The sequence below is a fragment of the Pan paniscus genome, chromosome 20 (genome assembly GCF_029289425.2).
Source record: "Pan paniscus chromosome 20, NHGRI_mPanPan1-v2.0_pri, whole genome shotgun sequence".
Classification (NCBI taxonomy): Eukaryota; Metazoa; Chordata; class Mammalia; order Primates; family Hominidae; genus Pan; species Pan paniscus.
In genome coordinates, this window is record NC_073269.2 from 48,294,115 (window position 1) to 48,303,990 (window position 9,876).

Consider the following 9,876-nt stretch of genomic DNA (forward strand, 5'->3'; position numbering starts at 1 on the left):
AAAGCTTTAGATAAAGATGAAAAATGTACTTGGATTTGGCAAGAGAAAGTCCTTAACAAGCTCAATGTGAGTGGTTTCAGTGAGTTGTGACTCAAATGCAAGGTGAAGGCCGGGGCTGGTAAGCAGGAATGGATACCAATGTTTCTGCCCACCCAGCATCCATTTCGCCATCCTCTGTAATGGCTCCCTGACTTTTCACTGAGTAACCATTACCCACGTCCTACTGGATATGCTTCCATGAGACTGTCAGGGCACTCAGCTGTCCACAGGCCAAGGGGAGTCATGGGAGGCCACATGACTCAAGCTGCACCAGTCAGAAGCTCTCCCTGGAATTTGAATCATGAGCTTATGTGACAGGAGGCCCAAATCTGATTGCAGCTGATTTATGCTGTACCCAGGGCCCTGAGGAAGCTGCCATTCCTTCCTGCTACTTCAATCCCTGCTACTGCCCTGGTTCTAGTCTTTTCTGAAGGCTGCTTCTTCAGTCTCTCCCTCTGTTGTGAGTGCCATCTTAATCTCCTTCTAATAAATATCTTTCTTGCTTAAGTTAGCAAGAGTCGGTCTCTGTTGCTGCAGCCAAAGAACCCTAACTCATACTTGTCCTTTCAAGAATTTGGGATGTGCCGGGCGCGGTGGCTCACGCCTGTAATCCCAGCACTTTGGGAGGCCGAGGCGGGCGGATCACGAGGTCAGGAGATCGAGACCATCCTGGCTAACACGGTGAAACCCCGTCTCTACTAAAAATACAAAAAATTAGCCGGGCGTGGTGGCGGGCGCCTGTAGTCCCAGCTACTCGGGAGGCTGAGGCAGGAGAATGGCGTGAATCCGGGAGGCGGAGCTTGCAGTGAGCCGAGATTGCGCCACTGCACTCCAGCCTGGGCGACAGAGCGAGACTCCGTCTCAAAAAAAAAAAAAAAAAAAGAATTTGGGATGAGATGAGGAGGACAATGAAGGACAAGCACGAGGGGAGCATAGCCTGGAGGAAGGTAGAGGTTTTTTTGAGTGCGGGGGGGCGGGGGGGGGAGTTTGTTTTGTTTCTTTGTTTTTGAGATAGGGTCTCACTCTGTCACCTAGGCTGGAGTGCAGTGGTGGGATCATGGCTCACTGTAGCCTCAATCTCCCAGGCTCCAGCAATCCTCCTCCCTCAGCCTCCTGAGTAGCTGGGACCACAACAAGTGCACACCACCATACTTGGCTAATTTTTTTTATTTTTAGCAGAGACAGGGTCTCACTATGTTGCCCATTCTGGTCTTGAACTCTTGGTTCAAGCAATCCTCCCGCCTCAGCCTCCCAAAGTGCTGGGATTACAGGCATAAGCCGCTGCACCTGGTGAGTTTTTTTCTTTTAGTTAGTTTCTAAGGTGGTAGAAACGTGGATGTATCTATAGGTTAAGAAGGAAGACAGAGAAGAGGGAAGGTGTGGAAACAGGGAAGGGAAGAAAGATGGAGTAAGAGTCATGCTGGGAGTCATGCTGGGATGAGCAATACACAGGTGGAGAGGACAAGAACAGAGCTTGAAGAAGTGAAATAAATATGGGTGTGGCTACATGAAGGGTTGTTTCATTTGTTTAAAAAAATCTTTATATATATGTGTGTATATATATGTATAAAAACATATATATATATATATATATGTTTGATAACAAGTTGAAGGAAATCATGGTCCATTTGCCTCAATTTTATTTGTTGAGACTGAAAGGGTAGGGTTGTAGGGATGCTCAAGGGAGAAGGGTAAGTGAGAGAGGGGGCTGGCTAAGAAGTTTGAGTGACACCTATATGTGCTACTCTGCCACCATTTTTCCCTGAGCCAAGTTCTACCACCTGGACCACAGTTAGGGATATGCTGGCAAATGAGGCAGAAGGCTGGGGGTATAAGGGGCTGGGCACGATGGCTCACACCTGTAATCCCAGCACTCTGTGAGGCCGAGGCAGGCTGATCACTTGAGGTCAGGAATTCGAGACCAGCCTGGCCAAGATGGTGAAAGCCTGTCTCTATTAAAAATACAAAAATTATAAAGATTATTAGTATGAATGCTGTTAGTGAGATAAATGAGCCTATGGATGAGATAATATTTCATGCGGTATATGTATCAGGATAGTCGGAGTAACGTCGAAGCATACCTGGTAGGCCAAGGAAGTTCTGTGGGATAAAGGTTAAATTAACACCTATAGATGTAATGGTAAAGTGGATTTTAGCATAGGTCTGGTTAAGTGTGTAACCTGAAAAAATGGGGAATCAGTGGACACCTGTGATCCCAGCTACTTGGGAGGCTGAGGCACAAGAATCACGTGAACCCAAGAGGTGGAGGTTGTGGTGAGCTGAGATCGCGCCATTGCACTCCACACTCCAACCTGGGTGACAGAGCGAGACTCAGTTTCAAAAAAAAGGCTAGGGTTGTAGGATTGTAAGGGAATTGAGAGCATATGCTGGTCATTTTCCATTTGCCCTCCAGGTCCACCCTCCATTCTTCTCTACCCATATGGGTGGCATCATCGGACCCCCCCTTGCTCTCTGACTTCAAATTAGGTTCCTCCCTAAAAGAAGCACCAGCAGGGCATCAGAGAACAGAAAAAGAAAGCATTCTGGATACTTCTTCTCCAACTCCCAGCTCTGTGTCAGCACCTTGGTTCTGGCAGTGGCTGTGCCCCTCCACAACTCCAGCTCCTCTCAGGCATGTTCCATGACTCTCACAGCACTCCAGTAATACCAATCCTTTCCTCACTCCTTCAGACCTAAGGGTGGTCACAGCTTCCTGCTGCCTTCATCTCCCTTGTTGGTTACCTCAACCCTGCCCACACCTCTGCAAAGAGTCCCTTCATTAAATTATCTTCAAAATCCCAGCTGTGGTGCCTTCTGTTTCCTGCTGGGACCTTGACTATTAGAGAGCTAGTGAAAGAGCTCAGATGGTCCAATATGAGACTCTGGCTGGGCAAGGAAGGGAGAGAAGCCAGGAGGGGTCTGGCAGACTGGCAGAAAACAGAGGGATCAAGGGAGTAGAGCTCTCTTTGAGTTGACGCCACAGGTGTGATGGCAGTGAGGGGCTGTCAGATCTGAAAGGCAGGTGCTGGGATCAGAGAGCAGGATGCTGGATTTTGAACTGGGTTGTGGTTAAAATCAGGGATTTTTTATTTGGAACTCAGAAAGTCATGTGTTAGAATCCCGACTCTGCCATTTTACTAAATGTGTCACCCAGGCAAGTGACTTTACCTTCCTGAGTGTATATCCTCATCTGTAAAATGAGGATACTAACACCAGCCTTCCAGGTTTGTGTCAGGGGTAAACACATGTAAAGCATTTGGCAAAGTGCCTGGCATGTGGTATAAGTGCTCTGTAAATGTTCACTATGTATGTTACACTTCCTGGTAATGACTAAACCCAAGGTGTGGTCATGGGAGTGGATGACTAAAGTGGGATGAAGGTCACCAGAGATGAAGTGGAAAGAGACTGTGAGGCTAGATCATTATGAGGATGGATTATCAGGGACAGTTAAATATCCCAGCAGGAGAGCATGGGTTGGGGTGGAGAGGAAGTCTATGAGCAGGTGCTAGTCTTCAGGAACGAGGTGAAGTGACCAGGGAGTCAACGGATGTCAATAGGGAAGTGGGATAGAGGGTGGTGGAACCTGAGGACATAAGCCTCAAGGAAATCTGGGTCCTCAGTCCCTCTTACATCCCTTTGAGATGTCCCCAGTGATCATGTTCCCTACTAAGCCAGAGTTTATCAAGGGTAGGGTTGGATCTAACTCATCTTGTAGTACCTAGGACAGGTGTTTAAGCTGGTAAATGCTTGTTGAATGACTTGGTGTTTGAGGGAAACAGAAAAGTCTACCTCTGCATCGTATTTACCCTTGGTAATAATAATTCTCCTTATTTTAAGTAACCTAATGCTTCTTTTAAACCTCTTATTCAATTTAAACAAATATTTCCTGAGACCTTCATACATGCTATTCCATCTACCTGGAATACCCTCACCCACTCTATACACTCAAAGACCTCCTACTCCTCATTCAAGAAAGAGCAGAATTTAATTATTAGGAAGAAGAAAAGTAAACCACAATGATAAACTGCTACACATCCATCAGATCAGCAAAATTAAAGCATCTGACAACACATAGTATTGGTGACAATGTGAAGCAAAGAGAGCTCTCATTCAGTGCTGGTGGGAGAGTAAACTGGTACTGACACTTCAGAAAAATAGTTGGAGAGTGTAGTGTGCAGAAAAATTTCCTGCAAAAGCCAGGCGCGGTGGCTCACGCCTGTAATCCCAGCACTTTGGGAGGCTGAGGCGGGCGGATCACGAGGTCAGGAGATCAAGACTATCCTGGCTAACACGGTGAAATCCCGTCTCTGCTAAAAATACAAAAAAAAAAATAGCCGGGCGTGGTGGTGGGCGACTGTAGTCCCAGCTACTCGGGAGGCTGAGGTAGGAGAATGGCGGGAGGCGGAGCTTGCAGTGAGCCAAGATCGGGCCACTGCACTCCAACCTGGGCGACAGAACGAGACTCCGTCTCAAAAAAAAAAAAAGAAAAAAAAGAAGAAAGAAAAATTTCCTGCGAAAGATGTCCAGACTGAAGCTCTGGAACCTGTGAATGTTACCTTAAATGGCAAAAAGGACTTTGCAGATGTAATTAAAGATTGTGAAATGAAGAGATTATCCTGGATTATTTGGGTGGGCCCTTAAAGTAATCACATATACCCTTCTAAGAGGGAGGCAGAGGAAGATTTCACACAGACAGAAGAGGAGAAGGCACCACAGAAGCAGAGATTGGAGTGATGCTGCCACAAGCCAAGGGATGGTGGTGGCTACCAGAAGCTGAGATAGGCAAGGAACACATTCTCCCCTAAGCCTCAGGAGGGAGTGCAGTCCTGCTGGCACCTTGATTTCAGTCTAGTGGAACTGGTTTTAGATTTCTGGCTTCCTGAACTGTGAGAAAATACATTTATATTGTGTTAAGCCAGCACGTTTATGGTAATTTGTTATAGCAGTTACAAAAAACAGTATAGACAGCCAAACCCATGCATACCCATACCTATGTCCAGCAATTCTATTTCCAGGTATATCCCTATAGAAACATAAGCATTTGTTCACCAAAAACCATGCACAAGAATGTTCATAGCAGCATTATTCATAATAGCCTCCAACTGGAAACAACCCAAATGTCCATCAACAGGTCAGTGCATGAACTCATTGTGTATATTCATACAATGGAGTATCATGATACACCAATAAAAATGAGTCAACTACAGATAAGCAGAATATAGAAGAATCTCACAAACACAACGCTGGGTAAAGGAAACCAGACACAACAGCAAACATATGGTATGATTCCATTTATATTATGTTCAAGAAGAGATAAAATTAACTCTATCACTGAGTGATGAAAAACTAGAAAATTGAAGAAAAGCAAGGCGGTGGCTCATGCCTGTAATCCCAGCACTTTAGGAGGCTGAGGCGGATCGCTTGAGCCCAGGAGTTCAAGACCAGCCTGGGCAACATAGTGAGACCCCATCTCTACAAAAAAAATAATAATAAGCCAGGTGTGGTGGTGCATGCCTGTAGTCCCAGCTACTCAAGAGGCTGAGGTGGATTGCTTGAGCCCAGGAGTTTGAGGTTACAATGAGTTGTGATTGTGCCACTGCACTCCATTCTGGGTAACAGAGCAAGACCCTGTTGAAAGAAGCAAAAGAAAAAGAGAAAGAGGAAGAAAGAAATGAAGGAAGAAAGTGAGGGAGAGAGGAAGGAAGGAAGAAAAGAAGGAAGGAAGGGAGGAAGAAAGAAAGGAAGAGATCGGGTGCCGTGGCTCATGCCTGTAATCCCAGCACTTTGGGAGGCCGAGGCTGGCGGATCACCTGAGATCAGGAGTTCGAGACCAGCCTGGCCAACATGGTGAAACCCCATCTCTACTAAAAATATAAAAATTAGCCGAGTATGGTGGCACATGCCTGTAATCCCAACTGCCAGGGAGGCTGAAGCAGAAGGATCTCTTGAACCTGGGAGGTGGAGGTTGCAGTGAGCCAAAATCACGCCACTGAAGTCCAGCCTGGGCAACAGAGTGAGACTCTGTCTCAAAAAAAAAAAAAAAAAAAGACAGGAAGGGAAGGGAGGGAGGAAGAAGGAAGAAAGGCAGAAAGGGAGAAAGGGAGGAAGGGAGGGAGGGAAGGTGGAAAGAAGGAAAAAACGAAGGAAGGAAGAAAGGGAGGGAGGGAAGGAGGAAGGAAGGGAAGGAGGAAAGAAAGTGAGGGAAGGAAGGGAAGGAAATGAAGGAGGGGGAGGGAGGGAGGAAGGGAGGGAGAGAGGGAGGGAGAGAGGAAGGGAGGGAGGGAGGAACGGAGGGAGGGAGGGAGGAACGAAGGGAGGGAGGGAGGAAGGGAGGGAGGGAGGGAGGAAGGAAGGAAGGGAGGGAGGAAGGAAGGGAGGGAGGAAAGAAGGGAGGGAGGGAGGAACGAAGGGAGGGAGGAAAGAAGGGAGGGGGAATGGAGGGAGGGATGAGAGCATGACAGAAAGGTGGGCAGGTGGCTCCCTGATGTCCCCCAGCGTCCCTGCTGTTAACGTATTTCTTGGCAAGAGTAACACAGGAAAGGAGGGAGGTTTCCTCCTTCATTTCCTTCCCTTCCTTCCCTCCCTTTTTTTTTTTTTTTTTTTTTTTGAGACGGAGTCTCATTCTGTCGCCCAGGCTGGAGTGCAGTGGCGCAATCTCGGCTCACGGCAAGCTCTGCCTCCCGGGTTCACGCCATTCTCCTGCCTCAGCCTCCCCAGTACCTGGAACTACAGGCGCCCGCCACCACGCCAGGCTAATTTTTTGTATTTTTAGTAGAGAAGGGGTTTCCCAGTATTACCTAGGATGGTCTTGATCTCCTGACTTCGTGATCCACCTGCCTCAGCCTCCCAAAGTGCTGGGATTACAGGCATGAGCCACCGCGCCCGGCCCCCTCCCTCCCTTTCTTCCCTCCCTCCCTTCCTCTTTCCCTCCCCTCCCTTTCTTCCTTCCTTCGTTCCTTTTTTCCTTCCTTCCGCCACTTTCCCTCCCTCCCTCCCTTCCTCCCTTTCTCCCTTTCTGCCTTTCTTCCTCCCTCCCTCCCCTTCCTGTCTTTTTTTTTTTTCTGAGACAGAGTCTCACTCTGTTGCCCAGGCTGGACTTCAGTGGCGTGATTTTGGCTCACTGCAACCTCCACCTCCCAGGTTCAAGAGATCCTTCTGCTTCAGCCTCCCTGGCAGTTGGGATTACAGGCATGTGCCACCATACTCGGCTAATTTTTATATTTTTAGTAAAGACGGGGTTTCACCATGTTGGCCAGGCTGGTCTCGAACTCCTGACCTCAGGTAATATGAACAGTTCGTTTCTGTCCTGCACTTTTCAGAATGTTATTTCACAACTAAACGTATCTGGGTGGTGGCGGTGGTGATTCGTAGCAGAGAGCACAGGGAGCTTCCCAGTGCCCCCAGCGTCCCCTGGGCTCCGACCCGCTGTGTCCACATCATCACAGGTGCCCTCCAGAGCCAGCACCCAGGCCACAGTCCCCTCAAGGACCTGTGGGCCATTTGCTGGGCCTGTCTCACATGATCTCCTTGTGTGTAACTGTCGGGTTCCGGGCCTGTGTCCCCACCTGTGCCTGCTCCGCACGTGGAAAAACATGGGGACAATGGCTGCTGACCCTCGAATGGGTGGTGGCGGCACGTTCCCACTTACCTTTGACTCTGTCCGTCTGACTACATCCCATTCAGGCACGTCCCGAGGCCTTCGCAAGGGCTGAAAAATTCCAGCAAAGGCTGTCCCCTGCCCAGAATACCCCGTCACTCTGTTGAACTCCTCCTCAGCCCGCATAGGCCAACCCAAGGTTCTGCTCCTCCGTGGGGCCACGCCAGCCTCCCACATCTCCCATGGGCTCCGATCTCCTGTGGCCCCACGCCCTGTCCCCACACGATCCTGTTTCTCTACCCGATGCTCCCAGGGTTGTCCTCCGGGCTCAGATCTGACCCACCTCTGGGCCCCGAGGGTCAGTCCCTCACCCCCCGCGCCTCGCCCGCACTCTTGACTAGCTCAAGGGAGCTCCACGGCGCATGCGCTCAGGGAGGCTCTGGAGGCGCGAGCCTCTGCCTCACGGTTCCCGCCAAGTGCACTGCGCCAGCGCAGATCCCTTCAGCCTCAAGGTTGGCCCTCCTGACTTCTGGCAAGCACGTGCTGGCCAGAGGCACGTCTGAGGCTGAACAGGGTTAAGGGGGAGGTGACCCAGAGAATGGGGTGGGGCCAATGACATGGAACAGAAGCAGGGGCAGAGCCTGAAATGTGTCCAGCCTTGAGGTGGGACCCGTATTCAAATGAGGCCAGGAGACAAGCCAGGGGCTAGGGGCTCAAGGGAATGGCAGGTCCTAGAATTTAGCCCAGTAATTGGGAGCCCAAACACAGGTAACCCCACCTAGAGGAGGGTCAGGGCAAGGGAGTGGAATTCCCCACCTCATTCCTCGCCTAACTGCTGTCACTAAGGTACTCTCCATCTCGATGCTCCCACCACTCAGGTAAATCACCTGCCCTCTCTCAGTCCATTTCACATCAAACATGGGTTTAAAATCCCACAGTGTGGCTGGGTGCTAAATAGATCTTGAATAGGTGTCCAGTGGAACTCAGCTTCCTCCCAGAGAGGGTCAAGGCAGAACCTGGGATCACACAGCAGCTGGCTCGACCAGGCCTTGGCTCCTGGATAGGACTCACGACTAGACTTTGCCACTCCCCTCCTGCACATCAAGACGGGTCGAAATTCCAGGACAGGCTCCAAGGTGTGGGCAGGGGCACCCATCCCTGCAAGAAAGGCAGCCTTGGAAATCCCTGCCACCCTACCCCCACTCCCCACCCCTGAGGAAGGAAAACCCTGAATATTGAGTAAGAGAAACCAGTTCCTGAGCCCTTACATGAGGGGTGGGGGAAGGGCAGGAGGCCACAACCTCAGCTGGAGCCACAGAACAGCAGGAGGAAGTGTTTGGCCTCAGAAAGAACAGAGATCCAGGTGAAGAGAAGGTGAATGTCCAGGTGTGACCAGTGGGGAGCCACGTGGAGACAAATTCCAGGCAGAGAACCTCTGGCTGCCTATCTTTTCAATTTCCAAAGCTTAGGCGCTCCATCAGCCTTGGGTGTAGCTGGCCCACCTCACTGAACAAATTAAAAATCCTGGGAGTGGCCAGGTGCAGCAGCTCACGCCTGTAATCCCAGCGCTTTGGGAGGCCGAGGCGGGCGGATCACGAGGTCGGGAGATCGAGACCATCCTGGCTAACACGGTGAAACCCCGTCTCTACTAAAAATACAAAAAATTAGCCGGGCGTGGTGGCGGGCGCCTGTAGTCCCAGCTACTCGGGAGGCTGAGGCAGGAGAATGGCGTGAACCTGGGAGGCGGAGCTTGCAGTGAGCTGAGATCATGCCACTGCACTCCAGCCTGGGCAACAGAGCAAGACTCCGTCTCAAAAAAAAAAAAAAAAAAAAAAAAATTCCTGGGAGCCCCCAAGGACATACAGGAGCAAAGCATGTGTGAACATGGTTGGAAGGGTTTCTGACTCCAAGGCAGTATTCTATTTCTTCCTTTGACAGAGGACAAGACTGACACCCAGAGGGGAGGACAAGCGTGTGGTTATCAGCTGGCATATGGTCCAGCATCCTGCCCACACTCCAGTCCCTAACGCTGGGCCAGGAACACTCCTCCTCCCAGCCCACTGAGGTCCAAAAGCTGGGCATGGTGATGGGCACCTGTAGTCCCAGCTACTTGGGAGGCTGAGGCAGGAGGACCGGTTGAGCCCAGGAATTTGAGGCTGGCCTGGGCAACATATCAAGACCCTCAACTCTAAAAAAAAAATTTTAATTAAATAATAAATAAAGAGTCCTAGAGAGGCCGA

At 50.0% G+C, this 9,876-nt stretch overlaps 1 protein-coding gene across 1 annotated transcript in view; it reads left to right on the forward strand.

The window, feature by feature from the left end:
* The window catches only part of LOC100976543 (CEA cell adhesion molecule 6), a 910,921-nt gene that overhangs the window by 428,796 nt on the left and 472,249 nt on the right, over positions 1–9,876 (forward strand). The window lies entirely within an intron of this gene.